This window comes from Lissotriton vulgaris, chromosome 8, assembly GCF_964263255.1.
Source record: "Lissotriton vulgaris chromosome 8, aLisVul1.2, whole genome shotgun sequence".
Classification (NCBI taxonomy): domain Eukaryota; kingdom Metazoa; phylum Chordata; class Amphibia; order Caudata; family Salamandridae; genus Lissotriton; species Lissotriton vulgaris.
Window position 1 is genome coordinate 554,474,979 of NC_141696.1, and position 19,652 is coordinate 554,494,630.

At 38.6% G+C, this 19,652-nt stretch overlaps 1 protein-coding gene across 1 annotated transcript in view; it reads left to right on the forward strand.

Annotated features, from left to right (window-relative positions):
- The window catches only part of NALCN (sodium leak channel, non-selective), a 2,672,759-nt gene that overhangs the window by 2,044,224 nt on the left and 608,883 nt on the right, over positions 1-19,652 (forward strand). The window lies entirely within an intron of this gene.

Here is a 19,652-nt window from a genome sequence, read left to right on the forward strand (position 1 = left end):
CCGGCCTCGAGACTATTTAATACTCCTGACTTAAGTTCTCAATTGGCACCCCCTTGCTTCCTCCAGATTCTCCAAATAGTGCCAGTTCCTTTCAAATCTCCTAGTAGCCCCTACTCTACTTGAATATGCTTCCTCAAAATTGCGTGCCCTTCTCATTTTATTGAGCCATTTCAGGTGTAATGGGGCTTCTTTAGATTTTCAATTTTGTAGGATTAATGATCGTGCAACTGTGCAAGAAATAAAAATAAAGGTTTCCTCATCCTCCTTTAACCACCCTCTATTATGACAAATCCCAAAAAGGGCCATTTCGGCTGAGGGCGGAAGAGCATACCCCAGCGTTGCCTCAATGTCTAAAAAGACCATCTCCCAGAAACGATTCAAGTGGGGACAGGTATAGAAAATATGGAGCCAACCACCCTGGCCTTCAGCTAGACATCTAAAACACTTATTCCCTAGCTCCGGAAACTGGGTTGTTGGTTTGTAGGGGAATAGGGTGGAAGTAATTTAACTATATTAAATGTATTATTTCTTTTTTATTTGACTTTTGTGCTTTTAGTTCAGTAGTGGGTTGTAAGTTCAAAGGGGAATAGGGTGGGGCGTAATTTAATTATATTAAATTTATTTTAAAAAAGTTATTTGAATTTTGCGTTTTTAGTTCCGTCGTGGGTGGTGGGTTTATAGGGGAAAAGGGTGGGAAGTAATTTAATTATATTGAATGTATTGAATAATTTTTATTTATTAATATTTGTTTAATTGATATTTTATAGTGTTAAAAGTGTAAAGTAATGTATTATTTATTAATTAATAGTTGATTGTTTAATAATGTAATTAATTAATTGTTAATTATTTAGGGTAAATGTGTAAATAAATGTAGGTGTGTGTTGTGGTGTTTATAGGAATAAAGTAATTTGTGTTTATTTACTTAATATATAGTTGTTAATTAATTTTAATAGATCATTATTTTGGGTAATTGGTTTTTGAGGAATTTATTTTTAAAGGGGTATTAAATACATTTTAATTATTAGTTGTTAATCGTAATTGTTTTTAGTTTTAAAATAAGTTTTATTTGTGTTTTATTATTTTATAGTTTAATTTAGGTGTGTGCGGTGGAAATTATAGTGTTAAAGTGTGTATAGTCAATTAATGTTTATAGTGTTTTTTCTTACTAACATTTTCATTATGTAAATACATTTAAATAAAAAATGTGAAGTGTTTTGTTACTGGTGTGGTGTTATACGTTAGGAAGTGAAATAAATACTTTTATTTTTTAATTAATTTTTTGTTTGCAAACATTTTCTAGTTTAAAAGAAACATTTATTTGTAAATGTATTTATTATTTTATTGCATATAATATTTGTAGGTTTTTGTTATATGTAATTCATGTTATATTATGTGTTCTTTTTATTTGTTTAATACATTTTATTTTAATTTTTTTTTTTTATTATTTGTTTTTTTCAATATATATATATATAAATATTAAAGTGTTTGAGTATGAACAGTAATTTCTTTTTCTACGGTATCTAACACTTTCCCTATTGTTGCACTCATTGCAATGGGTACAGTGTTTTTTACCCCTCCGCTATCCAACACTTTCCCTACTGTTGAACTCACTGGAGTTGGAATAGTAATTTTTACCCCTCTGCTATCCAGCACTTTCCCTACTGTTGAACTCACTGGAGTTGGAATAGCAATTGTTAGCCCTACGCTATCCAGCACTTCCCCTACTGTTGAACTCACTGGAGTGGGAACGCTAATTTTATCCAAAACTTTCCCTACTGTTGCCCTCACTGGAGTTGGAATAGTAATTTTTACCCCTCCACTATCCATCAAATTCTCTACTGTTGAATTCACTGGAGTGGGAATAGTAATTTTTACCCTCCGCTATCCTACACTTTCCCTACTTTTGCACTCTTTGGAGTGGGAATAGTAATGTTTACCCCTCAGCTATCCAACACTTTCACTACTTTTGCACTCACTGGATTTGGAATAGTACATTTAAATATTTTCCTATCCAGCACTTTTCCTACTGTTGCACTGATTCTATTGGGCAATTTAAGAGAACATATTTTTTTATAGTTTAATGTTTTAATTTATTCTAGATTTTTTATGTTTTAAAATATGTATATATATATATATATATATATATATATATATATATAATATTTTTTATATAATTCCAAAGTTTTAAAATAAATTAGAGATATTAGTTTATTAAATATTTTAAAGTAAATATATATATATATGTATACATTATTATGTTTGTGTGTTTATTTTTTTTAAAATTAAGTTTATGAGTAATATTTTGTAAAAATGCATATTAAATGTAATTTTTTCTGTTAAAATTAATATTAATATTTTATATATATTACTTTATTTTATATATATTTTAAATCAATATTTTTTACATCTATATGTTTAACATCAATATTTTTTATTCAATATTTTTGTACTTACCTGTGTAGGTATGTGAGTCGATATTTTTGTAGTCTATATATTATTTATTTATTTTCGACGATATTTTTTTACATCGAACCCTAACCAGGCCAAACTCCAATCTCATGGCTTGGATGGCTCCGTTGGTATACAGAGTGCACAGTCTACATAACATTTGACCTTCAATTTTATCCATGAAAGCCCATTTCTCTACTTTTATTATTTCAGCGGCATATAAGTGGGTCGAAGGGACCTTTATGCGATACACCAAGTTCATATGGTTAAAGTGTCTATGGCCTAAAAAGTTATAGAGCGATTTAAGTTATTCGTATGTGAAAACACCTTACTTGAAAGATGCCGTACATGATCTTTTTCACTCATGGAAATGGGAAAATGTTCTCTGAATATGGGTACATTTTCACTACCTCCAAGTCCTCCTTACCTAATTTCCATTTGAATGTATTTTCCTTTCTATACCTTCTATCTTTAAAAATTACAACTTTACTTTTTATAATATTCATTTTTGATGCAAACTGTTCAAGACCTATTAAACGATTTTGAAGACTCTTAGGAGTAAGGTTCAATATAACAATATCACCTGTAAACAATATACAGAATAGGAAATCAATAATTGCACTAACAGGCAACCTTGGGGTCCATTAGGATGGCGGATGGACAAAGTCCGTCCGCCATCCTGTCAGGGGCCGGTACCGCCCGCCACAAGGGCAGAGGAACCGTGCCCCCAATTAGGATACACCCGCCACAGTGGCGGGTGCATCCCGCATTTTTCACATTACTGCGGAAGGTGCTTAAAGCACCGGCCGCCACAATGTGAAAAATGCTTGTTGTGCGTTTCACAGCACAACATGACAGGCACTGCGCGGTGCCTGCCATGTTGTGCTGTGAAAGCGGGGGGGTACCATAGGTACCCCCATGTGCACCCCCCTTCTCCCTGGGGGCCCGCAACGGGCCCCCAAAGCAGGAACCGTATGCCTTTTCGTGGCGGCATTGCCGCCACGGAAAGGCATTCCCCCAGGCTATCCTAATTTGGCTGGCAGTGTCTGATAGAAACCGCACCATATTAGGTCTTTTCCGCCGCGGTCGCAAGGCAACCGCGGCGTAAAAGAGGCAGACGGTCTTCCCCTCCGCCACGGTCCCCTCCGCCATTGTAATTTGGCGGGTGGAAGAAGGGTGGGCAAGGATGGCGGACGGATCGCCACCGCCTGCATGGTGGTGGTGATCCGTCCGCCATCCTAATGGACCCACTTGTTTGAGACCATTATTAGCAGGAATTCTAGAAGAAAGATCCTTATTACCACCCAGGAGAACCTGGCATCAGGTGGAAGAGCTCAGAGCTATAGTCAACTTTAACAATGTCAGAGGTGCACGTAGGTTGGACAACTTTTCCCAAGTGTCGGACTGTCTGCAGTGGAAAAATTAATTAAAGCTGCTCAGTGGCGTATCTATGGGCGGCGATAAGCCACGGGCAGCACTCTTGTTAGGGGTGGTGGAGGCGAGCAAGTCATGTCTGTCAACTATCACCTCCTCCCTGCCCCCCGGGAACAAGTACACCTCACCCTGAACAAATTATTATCTGCCTGCCCCCCTCCTCCAGCTCTTACCTGCAACCGGTGGCAAACGTAGGATCTACACCAGGTGGCAGTAGGTCTAGCTACACCACTGAAGCCACGTAAACAAATTATCCAGAGATACTGGCATATTTTTTCTAGATTAACTCTCACAAAGCCAAGGTACAATAATTATTTCAAAAATCGGCTAGTTTCATGAGAATATTTTTTTCTTCATTAATCCAATCCTTCCAATGCTCCAGGATACTTTTTGCAATATCTTTCTGAACAAATCGAAAAGTGTGATCTGACTATAATTGCTCGGAAGAATATAAGGGGCTTGATATCTAAAGGGCCAATAATACTTACTGATGCTGAAATCACTCCTCTAAAATAACAAGAAATAAACAAAGGCATTAACAGAATGGGTCAGACAGATGCTTCCTTCTTTATAACTGAAACTGGAATCTCATCGGGTCCCCTAGCCCCTGAAGATCTCAGGCCAAGAATGAAGCCTTTGGTCTGTTCAGTGGTGGGAGGACCATATGCACAATTATTGACTCCATCAAGGAATTTAAAAAACACCAAAGAATCGCCATTCAGCAGATTTGCGGCATAGAAGGTTTTGTATAAATATCCAACAATATTTCAGCAAGCTACCGAGTGAAGGAGAGGAGCCTGAAGGAAGAAAAAAAAGAAAGAATGGTGACAAATGACGCATTTTATTATTCCAAAGCTTTAAAATGGAGTTCTGAAGGGGAACTGGTTTCAGTACTTAATGGTCTTCAGAGCAAGCACAGCCTTCTTCATTGTGCATTGGGGAAACGATTTTGAAATAAAATGAAGCACAATTTTCTAAATACGTTTGATAAAATCCAAAGTTATTACAATCAATTTAAATGACTGGGCCTGCAGTTACCCGTGACGAGGAAGCATTTCTTCAAAATATATATAACTCCCTTCACTTGAGCGTCTCATTTTCTTTCTTTTTCTTATCCTGCCCTCTTTAAAGTTTCATAGCGGTTTGGCTGAAATGAACAATGCTACAACATCAAAAATAACTGTCCACAATCAGCTTGAAATATCACTCAGATGAAAACGGTGATCAGCCAAAAGGTCAGCATTAAATCCTGCCTTCCTGATAAGCAATCATTTCATGGTACATTCACTCTTTTTAAGACGTCACTAGACCATGTTCTCTCATACTATGGGGAAGGGTAAACAACCTTTACAACGCGGTCAAAACACCGCAATACATTCACAACGCAGCTTTTACAACGCAAGTCGTTACCACGACTTGCACTGGAGGGCGCTCTAGACTAAGGAATTGTAGATTTACTATTCCAACACCTTCCCTACGTAGGCTGGAGTTGGAATAGTAAATTATACTACTTCTAAGTCCAGCACCCTACAGCGCAAGTCGTGGTAACGACTTGCGTTGTAAAAGCTGCGTTCTGATGTACCGCGATCATTTTGCTTGCGTGGTAACGTCATACATCCATTGGAAGCAATATTGCTTGCATACTTCTGTTGCAGCCGCGTCTGTATGGGTGGATAGTTCAAGCCCCATCTTTTTCCTCAACAATTAGACTGTCTGTCTGGCTCAACAAAGGTCACCCTGACAGACGCTTTTCTTGTTCAGGTCAGGCAGCTAGCAGCCAAACATGCGCTAAATATGCAGGCACCTGACTGCCTGAGCTGAACTTTGCCAGGTTGAGAGTTTCACAGCCCTGTGAGTGTGACCTCTCAGCCTGGCAAAAGTGCCTCGAGGTCCTCCCCCTCACGATGAGGGTGAGCGTCACTGATTGCCTAAGACCTGGGCCCTTCAGTTTTAAGCCCTGAAGTGCCTACGGCCGAGTGTCAATCAGTGACGTCTCATCAAAGAGTGGGGTGAGGTCAGCAAGTCTCACTGACTCCATCCCACTCGGTGACGAGTGAGGGACTGCTGCCTTCCCTCATTGGCTGACCTAGGGTCAGCCAATGAGGGAAGGCAGCATTTTAAACCATCCTGGGACCTTCGCGGCTTCCCTCCTAGAGCGCTGCAGTGAAGGTAGGTTTTATGTTTTTGGATATTTGCTGCATGCATGCATGCATGTATGTAAGCTTGTGTATTTGTGAGTGAGTGTTGTGACGTGGTCGAAGTGCATTAAAAAGTGTGGGAACTGTGATGCCGCGCACAAGCGGGCGGGGTGAGTGAGTGTGAGTGCGTGGCTAAAAAAAATAAAATATCCTTTCGGTAACTATATATAACATAATGCACAGATTAAATTAAAATCAAATACAAGTTATGTTAATCAGTGGGATATACCTCCTGAACCCTCTATTAATTAATACACTGCAGAGGTCTGTGTAACTAGAAAGCCACAGATTTGAAACCTGGTTGATGCAGTGGAGAATAGTGACTTGTGTAAGTTTAGTGCTACAAGGTCACTGTCTGGGACAGAAAGCACTGCGAAAATGTAAGTCATTATTTTATCCAAAATATAGATTTTTTTGCAGACTGCTTATAATGCAGTTTTTTTTATAACTGTCTTTTAAAAGCAGAAACTTCACAGTCTAGCTGGTCCCTTACAATACCCCTGAAAAAGAATTAATGTATGTCTTCAGGAAGCTTCAAGTGGTTCCATCAGTAAAGCCAATACCGGCGTCGAGGTACCCTTTGCATTTGTAGATTGACCAGTTGTGCACATTGGCATTTCTTTCACGGCAGCCATCACCCTGGCAAGATGGGTACTGTCTGCCACTCCCTCTGCCTCACAGCACAGGAGCCTCCTTGCCTTTTTCTTCAGCTGAAGCTCTTTAGCTCCTGTAATTAACCATCCTGAGACAGTTGTCTTTTGATGCAAAGGGCCCGATTATGATGCTGGGCGGACCGCAGCTGACAGGCCATCGGTGGTGCGATCCGCCCGACATCTAGGGCTGCGGTGTGCCTCCACTGTGCACCCCCAAAAATCCGTGCACCATGTGGCAGACAGCACACAGTGCATGGATGTTTGAAAAAGCGTTTTACTACTGTGGCTTGTGCAGAGGCCCTTTTCCTGGGCTGCTGCACAAGCCACAATAGAAAAAAACATCTTATAACCGTATCATAATTGGGCTATTGGGACCGCTGACTCCTTGTTGGATGGTCTTGTGCCAGAAACGATGGCAGTCTGATGCTTGTCCGACTGCGATCATAATGAGGCCCATAGCAGGGGAACTGTTTATCTAAAGGTAAAAAAGTATGGCCACATTGTGACCCTCAGATCCCCCCACTTCGACCACTGGTGTCGTGAATGGGGGTGTGTGTATGTGCAGATGTGTGAATGCATAGGTGTGAGTGAGTGTGTATGTGTGGGTGTGTGTGCCCCGCCACATTCCTCCCTGCTAAAGCTACCAGGACCCACTGTTATGTTGTCCTAACTGTCTTTAAGCGTTCAGCAGATAATTTGCTTAGTTTTCCATAATTTGATTCCTTCAAGATGCAAGAAGGAGAAAATTGTTGAGGTGTCTGAAAATGAAGCGTTCTTGGTAGATAAAAATGCTTACAATCTTCATGCGTGCAAACAGTATTATTTTCATAGTAAAATCTGACTACTGTTACTGCACGTCAATTACGAACTTTATGAAATATGTAATGCTTGTAAATTGAAAGACAAATCATGCATAAAGAAAATGATATTCAACGGCAACCTTCTTCCCCTAAAGCTGACAGCCATTATTCAGAAGATGCAAGCTTTCCATGGAGAACAGATTTCACCTAGCAAATCCGTTATCACACCCTTTCAGGTCTCAGTAGCTGATCAATGGGCGGCAACCACAATTGTGGTCACAAACCATTGGTACATTGCATACAGACTTGCAAAGGGGAGGAGGACGTCAGTTGCAGGCCTCCTTTTCTTTGCCAGTCAGTATGGTTTGCAACGTGTATTTTGTGAGCTGGTTAGACATTTGCAACCCAAATGTATAATTCTTACATGCTGGCATAATTTGCATAATTTCTTAAAATTCATGTTATACTTATGTGACTTATCAAGACGTCTCATCCCGCCACTGGACATAGGGAGCCCTGCCGACCAGTTACAGGCAGGGAGATCTTTTAAACCTTACTCTCAAGACATCTAAGAACTAATATCCTTCTTGCACCTGAAACCTGGGGAAAAAAAAAAGCATCCTACTTCTTTTTAGGTTATCAGACCTTTAAGAAAACACCAACAATAGACCAGCTATCAATATGGAATCTATTGACAAAACCCAAAGAAAACTAGATATAGTCTAGGAGAAATACCCAGGAACGAATTTCAATACCATCATAAAAGGGTTCCGGTTGGCGGGATTAACTATCTAATCATCAAATCAATCAGTCTAAAACTATTTGCCATCAAGATAATTCGAATGAGGGAACGAAAATTTATCTTTTAACAACTCCATGATAAAATGAACCATTAATATTGTGTGGCTGCTCCAGGAAGAAGGCGCTGGCCGCCGAAACGCGCGTAGAGACCGAATTTTCATGCCACTTATCTTTTTAAAAAAATTTTTTTTAAAAAGACTGTTTATGAATTAACAATGTGTAATTGTCAATTATATAGTGTGATTTTTATAACTGTCATTTGATGTCATATAAATGATTTTTTAATTGTGTTAATTGTTTAATAAAAATTTGTATTTTAGCCAGCTGTAGTTTACTTCTACATCTTTCTTGATCTAGATGTGATTTGTACCGTCAAATGTCCTAGGTTGTTACTTTTCAATCATTCTCAAAATGATGCCATTGCACCGCCTATTGTAAGTACTCATCAGTCTCAGTAAACTTTTTCTGAGAATGAGCCATTTCCAGTAAAAATTGACTGTGAATGCACAGGAACAACACAATAAAAGACTGTTGCTAGCAGTGCTTTTGTTGTTGCTGTTTATTTTATTGTGAAATGTGTCCTCTCACCAAAAAGTAGTGCACTAAAATTTTGCGAAAAACACAGATTTACATTCTGCGTAATAATAAAACCTCTCCCAAACTGCATTTTTTTTGCATTTATGATTTCACGAATCGCTCTTTGTGACAGCAAAAATCCTTCATTAATCAGGCCCTATATTCGACTATTTTTGTACGACTTATCTTGAATAGTAAAATCCCTTGGTTTGCTTCTAAACAAACTTAGGTCTAAGCGGTTATATTTTTAATTTGATAGGATACAGAAATTAGACACCACAAAAGAAACAGAGCAAGAACAAAGGCTTGATGTGATTGATCTCTGTGGTCGATATGTGCATCAAATGCTGACCTTCATAATACTTGATGATCAGTTACTTTGCTAGAGATGACTATCTTTGTGAGACATGTTTTGGATCATCATGATCTAACAAGAATAGCTGGCGACCCCGGGTAAAGTAGAAGTCCCTTTCTTTTCATGAACTGAAGTACTTATGGCATTTTTGTGTGATGTAAAAGATAGGCACATTTCATGAGACAGAAGAGCTGCACATATGAACATTTGTGAGGTGGAAAAGATTATCCATCTGTTTTTCCATTAAATGAAAAAGATAGACTGACATAATATTTTTATAACGCACCTGTCCAAATGCAGGTGTTATTATCTTGGGAATTTACTAAACGAAAGTCTTTGACAGCTGAGATGTGTATTTGTAAATATCTAGAGGTAGATGTAAGGTTGACAGTAGTCATTTAAGGTACTATCGTCACATGGACTCCCACCCCTACCATAAGTGAATGCACAAATATTGTTTCAAAGATATTAATTTGAAGAATAGTATGACATATATATGGTCGAGCCAAAACATTGAGAAACAGATATCATTGTTTTTTATTCATATAATAATATTGTTTTCTAAAATATTGTTATGTATATCATTGTTAACTTTATTATAGTTGTATTAAATAGCATTTTGTCATTAATTTAATTAGTTAAATTAATGTCAGGTATTAGCATTATTATACATTTAAATAGTAATTTATATAATTTGATAGTGGGTCAGTGGGTTTGTAGAAGAATAGGAGGTTATTTAAATGATTAAAAAACATTTATTTGTAAGCTATTTTTTCTGTTAATTACGTAATTAATTGGCAATTAATTATGTAAATTATTTAATGAATTGTTATTTTAATTATTTATATGTATTTTGTGATTTTTAATGTCTTGTCCTATAGTTTAATAAAAAATGCATAATTAAGTAGTTGGCTGTTCAGTTTGTAGGGGAATGAAGTGGGAAGATATTTATCCCCTTAAGTGCTGCGTCGGTGCGTTGGTCGACGGCAGTACTACCTCCCCAGTGCTGCGCACGACCATTGGACGTCCATTCAGCACTAGTTCCAATGGACAGCGCAGCACTGGGGAGGGATGTTTACTAGCATCTATGAGGTTAAATTGTAAATGTTTGTTTATAAAATTATTTTGTATGCCTATTAAAAATTAAATAATGTAATTGATTATTAGTTATAAGAATTATTTGTTGTATTTTAATTAGTTGTCAATTCATTAATACGTGCATTTAATATTCAACTTATTAAAATTAACTTTATATTTATTATTTTTTTAATTCTGTTTGTTTAATTTAATTAATATCTTACTGTTATGATTGTTTTATCTATATTTTATTTGAAAGGGATTTTTGCTTGGTGATTCTTTGGGTTGATAGGGACGAACGTGTACTTAGTTGACATTAATGTTTTTTGTTTTATATTTGTTAAATTATTTTTACATCATTAAATTAATGTCTTTTCAATTGTTTTTTATTTTAGTTATTTATAATGTATATAGTTTGTAATATTTTTATGTTGTTTGGATTTTTTTTCAAATGATTTGTTTTTGGAAGAGTAATTTAACCCTTCCAAAATCCATACTTACCCTGCTTTTGCTTATGTTGGAGTCTGGCTAATACATCTAACTCCTTCAAAGCCCAACCCTTTTCCTACTGTTGCTTAGATTGGAGTTGGAACAGTAAATCTAATCTCAAAGTCCAACAATCTTCCAAATTGTGCTTAGATTGAAGTGAGCATAGTAAAGCTAACTCCTGTAAAACCCAACACTTTCCCTAGTTTTGTTTACGTTGGGAAAAGAATAGTACATTTAATCCCTTCAGAGTCCAACATTTCCCCTACTGTTGCTTAGATTAGAGTGGGAATATTAAATCTAACCACTACAAAGTCCAAAAGCCACCGCTGTTGCTTAGATTGTAGTAGAAATAATAAATCTTACACTTCCAAACTCCAACACTTTCCAAACTGTTGCTTATGTTAGATTGAAAATAGTAGATCTAATCCCTCTAAATTTTCACCTTCCCAGCTTTTGCTCACATTGGAGTGGGATTAGTAAATTCAACCTCGCCAAAATCCAACACTTTATCTAACTTTGCTTAAATTGGAGTTGTTATTTATTTTCAATTGTTGTTATACTTTTATTTTTTTTCATTTGCTTCCATAATTTATATTTATAAAAAAAGGATGTGTAATTTTTTATTTACATTTTACTTTTGCTTTTGCATATTAATTTTATTTTTTAATTAAGTGTGATATATGTGTTTGTTATATGTTCAAAAAATTTAACATTTACAGTTATTCTTAATCTTTGTGATGTAAATTACTGAACATTGTATATTTTATAGCACATATAAGTTAGGTTAGCATTTTAGTTGACAATGTAATGATTTAAACTCAAAAATAACCATGGAAATTCACCAGTTACAGTTATCTCTGGTAGCTAAAACTCACACCTAAGGTTACTATAACTAACGTCCCCGCCATGCACAGTCTTGTCACCAAAGATGTACTTTCAAATGTTACAGTGATGTTATCAATGAATATATAAAACGTGTAATGAGTGATTTAATATGTAGGTTAATTAGCTGTGCATGATGAGGGCACAAGTCAGAGCTATCTTAGGGAGCGAGTTATGGTTACCATCGGGAGGGGCCCTCTCCTCTGCCCTTACAACCCCGGGGACTCCTTCTCCCTGGGCTAAAACATATATATTGAAGAAAGGGGGAATGCAGGCAACTTCCCGAGCCACAATGGGCCTAGGCCTTTTTTTGAAGGACCAGGGAGTGCACTGCCCCCCTCCTTGAACCTGTAGGGCCCAGAGGAACCCATCCCCCTGGTCCTTAGGTGTTCTTGGGTGGGTGCCAACCTGGATCTTCCACCAAACAGTACGTTGGGACCCACGGAGGGAGCCCAGGGCCCCTGCAGCCTCGCCAGCCCCCTGTATGCAGCCATCCAGGTGCTGCGGAAGCCGACATTGATCCTGCCTGGCGGGAGCAGCTGTTTTTGCTGGCTCCCACTAAGCAGAAGCAATCTGAGTTTCCCTGCCTGGGCTTTTGCGGACTAGGAAACTACTGTTTCCTAGGGGTGGGCTCCCAGTGGTACACTGTGTGAGCCAGCCCGGTAATGGAGTCCCAGACCTTTTGAGGCTTGGGGAGGGTTCTGCATGCTCCTCTACTCTACGCTTATATGTTGGCCCCGCGGGATGGGGTCCCTGTGACTACATGCTCCTCTCCTATTAATAAGTATTTCTGCCCCAGGCTATGGGGTTCCCAGGGCCTATACAGACTTGAGGAGTGGGATTGCGCATCCCTTCCTGAGGGCTGTAATCAGTCTAGGAAGGTGGGCTACATTCTCCCCTCCCTTCTAATTAAACTTCAGCCCCAAGAAATAGGGTCCACTTGGCCACAATGAGACTCAGGCAGGGGGTCATTTGCCCCTTCTCATTTTGTTTTTTACTGCACACCCAGGCACCATTTATGAAAAGCTGCGATTCTGTGTGAGTCCTGTGGGACTCCTCTGGGAGTCCATGGGATCACAGCTTTAAAAAATAAAAGAATATATATATCTATATATATATATACAACAAAGGCAACAAAGTGGATTTATTCCAAGAACTTATGGTCGAAGAAATAACAAAAATCTCAGATAAATCTACAAGAAATGGACAAATGAGGAAACAAAATCTTTCTCCGGAAGAACATAAAGCCATGATTGATTTGAAAAATGATACGTCAATAATCATTAAATCCTCAGATAAAGGGGGTAACCTCGTTATCCAAAATGTTTCAAGTTACATTGAGGAAGCAAATAGGCAACTGGAAGTCCAGGAACATTACGAAAAACTGATCACGAATCCTATGGAAGGATGGACAAGTGAATACCATTCTATGCTATTAAACTGGAAAGACAGAGGTCTATTGGATTTTGACGAATATAGTTACCTAAAAACAGACAATCCGATCATGGCAACCATATATTTTCTACCGAAAATTCATAAGTCACTAGATTGTCCACCAGGGAGACCAATTGTGAGTTCGATAGGATCCCTCTTGGAATCCACATCAAGATTCATAGATATTTTTCTTATGAATTATGTGACAAACCTACCTTCTTTCCTGAGAGACACAATGGACTTTTTACAAAAAATCACTACATGTGAATGGAAACCATCTTACCAAATGGCGATAATTGATGTTGCATCACTCTATACCTCAATTCGCCACAAGGATGGCATTGAGGTAGTGAAGGAAGTACTGAAAGCACGATCTGTGAATTTTTTGGAACATTCAAATATGTTACTGGATATGCTCCAATACTGTTTGACCCATAATGCTTTCCTGTTTTTGGGGGAGACATATCTCCAGAAGGAGGGGACCGCTATGGGGACATCATTTGCACCCACATATGCAAATCTTCTAATGGGGGCATGGGAGAGCAACGTGATACAAAAAGATCAAGAGAATCCTGAGGGGCCAAAAATCAAGCTCTGGTGTCGTTTCATAGACGACTTGTTTGTCATATGGGACTGAAACAAAATTCATTGGAAAACTTTATTGGATCTCTAAATAACAACAAATACAATCTTAAATTCATGTCAACAATCAGCTCCCACTCTTTGATCTTCCTGGATGTGGAAATTTTTGTGAAAAACAACAGACTTTGCTCGAAAATCCATAGGAAGCCGACTGCATGTAATAGCATTCTACATGCAAATAGCGGACATCCCACAAGATTGAAATGGAGCATTCCTTATGGTCAAATGTTGAGAGCGAAAAGGAACTGTTCCGAACAGGAAGACCTTACAGAGGAAATAGAAAAAATGAGTGCCAGATTCCTTGAAAGAGGATGCCCAATGGAAGTGATATCTATTGCACAAAATAGGATGCATCTGAAAAAGAGAGATGAGTTATTAACTCCGAAAATCAAGAGACCAAAAATCAACCAGGATCATGAGACAAGTCAAGGGAGTGAGACAACAAGACTTATAGTGGATTTTAATAATCAAAGCACGAACATTAAAAAAGCCTTTCAAAAACACTGGCAAGTGCTCCTCCTAGATAACACCTTGAGAGAAACCTTGACAAAAAATCCAATCATCACATACCGAAAAACCTCTTCCTTAAGGGACATACTAACGCAGAGCCATTTGGTATCACGGGAAGAGAAAAAACAGACATGGCTAACAACACCGGGCTTCTGGAAATGCCATAAATGCAAAGCCTGTGAGCATGGAATAAATATTAAGAACTACAAATTACAGAATGGCAGAATGGAAACCATACAAGACCACATCACCTGTGACTCAAAATTTATGGTTTACAGGTTACAATGCCCATGTGGAAAGTACTACATCGGGAGCACAGTGAACAAATTAAAACTGAGAATACTTCAACATCTAAAGGCCATAAAAAACAAGGACCCGTGCTACCCGATGGCCACACATTTTGCTCAATATCATCAGAGCAACCCCACCCTTCTAAAATATTCGGGGATTAAGATTAGCAAAATCCCGGAACAGGGCGGAGATCAGTTTGTACAACTAAGACGTCTGGAGTCCAGAATGATATTGAGCATGGGAACAGAGGTACCATTTGGCCATAATTTGGATGCCGAATTACATGTACATCTGTAAAATGGTATAGACAATTTCTATGACAGCATAAGAGTGGAATCCTTCACTTTAGAACTGTGTGATATCTTGCACATTATGTAATGTAAGATGTTGGACTGAGTACATACCCAAACCATTATGAAACCAGTAAGAACTATAGAAATTCAATCAGATCATAAGAATTAGAAACTTGAATGAATTACAAGAAATGAATGGGGAAGATGAAATTTAAAAACAAATGAATACTGAAAAGAGTACTATCAAAAGAGGACATGTTTAGATAAAACACTTCAAAGAAACTGTTTTCTCGAGTATTGCAAGCGGGAAAAGAATGTTTGTAAATGCCGATGAATGTTCTAGAAATGTATATAATTGTAAATAACAGGTTAAATACCGACCATAAATTGATATGCTATACATTCATCTAGAATAGATCTTTACCCTTTTTTCGTATTTCATACTTTACATTGCGAAGAATGTTCTAGAAATGTACATAATTGTAAATAATAGGTTAAATACCGATCATAAATTGATATGTTATACATTTACCTAGAATAGATCCTTACCTTGCTCTACACTTTATACCTTATATTGAAGCCAATACCTTTCCTCTTTAGTACTTATTTGAATATGTAGAAACTTAATATCTACAATATTTGGTTTTTGAAATTAGCCCCTTGTTCCCCTTTTTTCTGCTTTGTTTCCTTTATACAGTTTAATGGGAGTACTTTACCGAAATGAGTCAAAACTGTCAATTATTTACTGTATATAGAAGGAAGTGGATCTGATTGTAAATACTTTATTTGTGGTATAGGGTTACTTATGTACTTCACGGAAATCTGATTGTAAATACTCTATTTGTGGTATAGGGTTACTTTTGTACTTCACGGCAATTGTAAATATCCACATAAAATGGCTACGAGTATGTACTGGCCATACATCTACTATGCAGGGTTGGAGGTCTAGATGACCATGGAAATAGTAGAGGGTACTCACACATATCACTATATTTAAATGAGGTCTAGACCAAGGGACTCTATGGTCCAGTTGAAGGCAGGAGCCGAAACGCATAGACCGTCCATTTGATGCACTTTCTTTTGCACATGGTGTGTAAATAAAATCGTGAAAATCAACTGTTGCTGTGCCGTGTCTTTATCTACGGACTCGTAGGAGAAGAAGCTGAGGTGATATATATATATATATATATATATTATATATATATATATTACCTACTGGCGGTCGCCAGTAGGTAGTTATAGTTAGGATTATTTTGATAGGGAATTCGCAACATTCTATTGGGAATAACTTTGGTGCTGGTTGAGGAATCTGCCTGAAAATTCCCTCAAATTTGCCTCGCGGCGCTCGGCTCCTTCCCTGAAAGTTTGGGGGGGATTCGTCAAGCAGGGGTCGAGATAAAAGGGGGGTCCCAAAACATGTTTTCCCCATGTTAATTTCCATAGGGCGGTTGAACTCACTTTTAGCCCGAACGGCTGAATGGATTTCCACCAAACTTGGCAAAATTATAGGGACTGGTAGCCCGATGTGCTTTTGCTATGTCTCAAGATATGTGCTCCAGTGGATTTTGAGTAATTTAGGTGAAAAAAATATATATATCTATAAGCGCGCCCCGGTACGCGCACCGGGGCGCGTACCAGCGCGCTGCGCGAGGTTGCACGCGGAAAGCTGATTGGCTCTCAGGTGTCTGTCAACATTCCAAACAGTCCAGAGCGGCCGCCATCTTGTGTCTCAGTAGGATCGAGACACAAGAGGTGGCAAAAACCAAGGGGGAAATGACCAAAAGGGGCAGAGTAGACCCCCCCCTGACCCCCTAGGTTTGATGTGGGGGCCATAAAAAGGCCCCGCGGGGCAAACATTTTTTTTATTTTTTTTCGATTTGCGTGGGGGGAGTGCCCGGTACGTGCACTGGGGAGCGTACCGGGGAGCGTACCATAGGGAAAAAAGAATGACAGAGTTTTAAAAAAATGTAGCCTTTTTTTATAAATTGGAGGTAGTTCTAAAAAGAACTGTTTTTTTCTTATTTTTGTCGTTTTATATTTTTTTATTGTTTTTTTGAACATTTTGTACTTTTTTTGGCTTTTATGAACAATTTTATTTTTTTTTGTTATTTTTATGGGGAGAAACAAAAAACAGGGAATTGTAAATGGCTCAACTGGAGCAAAAAAAAATCAGGAAAAAATTAAGGTTTTTTGGGGCAATTGTGGTTGTCACCAGCACGGTTGATGAGTTGTATGCTTTGCTCACCATAGGTAATTGTTTTACCACAAAATATACAACTGATTTTGTATTGTCCAAACTGGGGTTGTATGTTTGGGACCATCTCCCTTGTCTCTGGACCCGATGGAGTGGGTTGCTTACTTTTGGAGGTGCAGGGTGAAGATTGGGGAGGGTTTTTGGCCAGTTCTCTAACCTCTGCCGCAGCATAGTTGTTAGGGTGCCAGCGTTGCATGTGGCGAATCATTGTGTTATTGCCAAAAGAGTACTTTTTGTTAGGGTTCCCCCTTGAAAGTTCAGTGCCACAGATTCGGCAAGTAACCCTTGGCGCATTTACTTTTTTGAGGTCCCCGGGGCGCGCTTACGCTACGCTCCCCGGGGCGCGCATTTTCCAAAAAATGGAGATACCCATACCAGTTACAACAACCAATTCAGTAATTCCACCATCTATATACACATCCACTCATTCACCTACAGTTCTATATAGTCACTCATACATATACTCACCCATCATATGTAGTGATATACATATACATCCTGTTACACACCGACAGTCATCCAAAATTTACTCACACACATACTCACACATGCAAATAAACTATTGAACATCCATTTATTTGCATATACAACTATACACACCCTAGCACATTACTTCTGAGGAAACTTACACATACTTACTCTCTTAAACAATCACTTATAGAAACACATACTTATTTAAACAGGAACTCTTTCAATCTCCCACTCTCACATATACTCACTTATATACATCAATACTCACATATACTAGATTAAAACATATGTAGTTACTCATAAAGACACTAGTGAGGCAGGCATTCACTCACTAACACACACATATACACACTCATCCACCCATACAGTCCTGCACATATGCTGTCTTCAAAACACATACAAACAGCGAGTCAGTCACCAACACATGCAGCAACTTATACACAAAGGGAAACACTGATACATATATTTAAATATTTAAAAATCACTCGCTAATATATGTATTCACTAAGATACACTTAAGTTAACCAATCAATTTTTTTTTTTTTTAAACATCCATTTAGACACTTATTTAAAAATGTATTCTTCCATCGACCTTTACAAATACATTTGTAAAACATATTTATTTTACAGAAAGACACACATTCACTGGATGGTGTCATCAGTGATGTCATGAGTGATGTCACTGAACATGTCATGAGTGATGTAATATGTGACGTCATCAGCAGTGCATTGCAGGCGCGCAAGTTATAGTGAGTCCAACTAACTATAACGTGGGAATTTCAATGGTTTTATGTCAGTAAAATTTCCAGCTAACTATAACTGGTGTGAAACCTATGGTTTTTTCAGTGAATTTAATAGGTTTTTTAAATGCTAATTCCTAACTATAACTGGTGTGAAACGTATGTTTTTTTCAGTGAATTTCATAGGTTTTTTAAATGCTAATTTCTAACTATAACTGGTGTGAAACCTATAGTTTTTTCAGTGAATATATATATATATAGCCACAGGTGGTACTTCTTGCACTCCCTGACAGGGCCTGGGTTGGGGAGGGTATCCCTACCGTGTTCACATATAATATTCTTTCAATATAAACTCAGGACAGGGTACTTAGGGCCTGAATAGAGTTTGGCGGTTTGACCACCATGGTTGCATCGGATTTACTGCCGCTGATTAACCGGTCCACCCACCGTATTACAATGTTGTCTGATTTCAGAACGAAAGACCGCCGGAGCACTGCCTGCTCCGACAGCCATTCGCTGACCACTGCGGCAGCGGTCAGGGAAAAGCAGCTGCCAAAAGGCTTTATAGAGAAGTTTCTCTGCTGTCAGAATTACAAATTGGCTTTCCAATGAGCAGACCATGGTGGTGGGATTGCCTGCCTTGAGTTGTCAAAAGTTTTGGGGTGCATTCTCACCCATTTCCTTTTCTTCCCCATAGTCTCCAGCATGGATTATTTCTTCCAGGTCCCCCCTTCACAGCAGCCATCTTGACCCCAAAGAAAACAACCCTTTTGGCACAGAAATCCAGGTAGGTCTGTTTTGTACTATTTACCCATTGAATGGACTGGGCATATATGACTCCAGCAACGGGTAGTAGGTATTTTTTCACGTGTCATACGTATGTGTATATCCGACACTTATGCAGTCATAATAAACACATATGCATTTACAAATATGAAAAAAATGTCACCACCGTCAGAAAGACTGCCGCTAGTCCATCCGAGACATCGTAATACGAGAGGCCACTGCTGCGGCACTTTTCTTCAGACTGCCGCCGCTATGGTGTGGCAGCCAGTCCGACAAACTCATAATCAGGCCTTAGTCCCTGTGTCCTGTAATGGCTGCCTGCAACATTTTCTTTTCATTTTACAGGCAACCAATCAGAGCGCTGACTCCTGTGGGAGCATGTCTCCCATGGGAGTGAATTGGTTCTAGGGGAAATAAGCCCCTCCGCCAATTATAGCTGTCTAGTTTTCTAATTGCGTTCAAGGGACGCTTGTGAAAGTCTCTAGAGCCCAACCATCCAGATGTACAAATATTTTTTA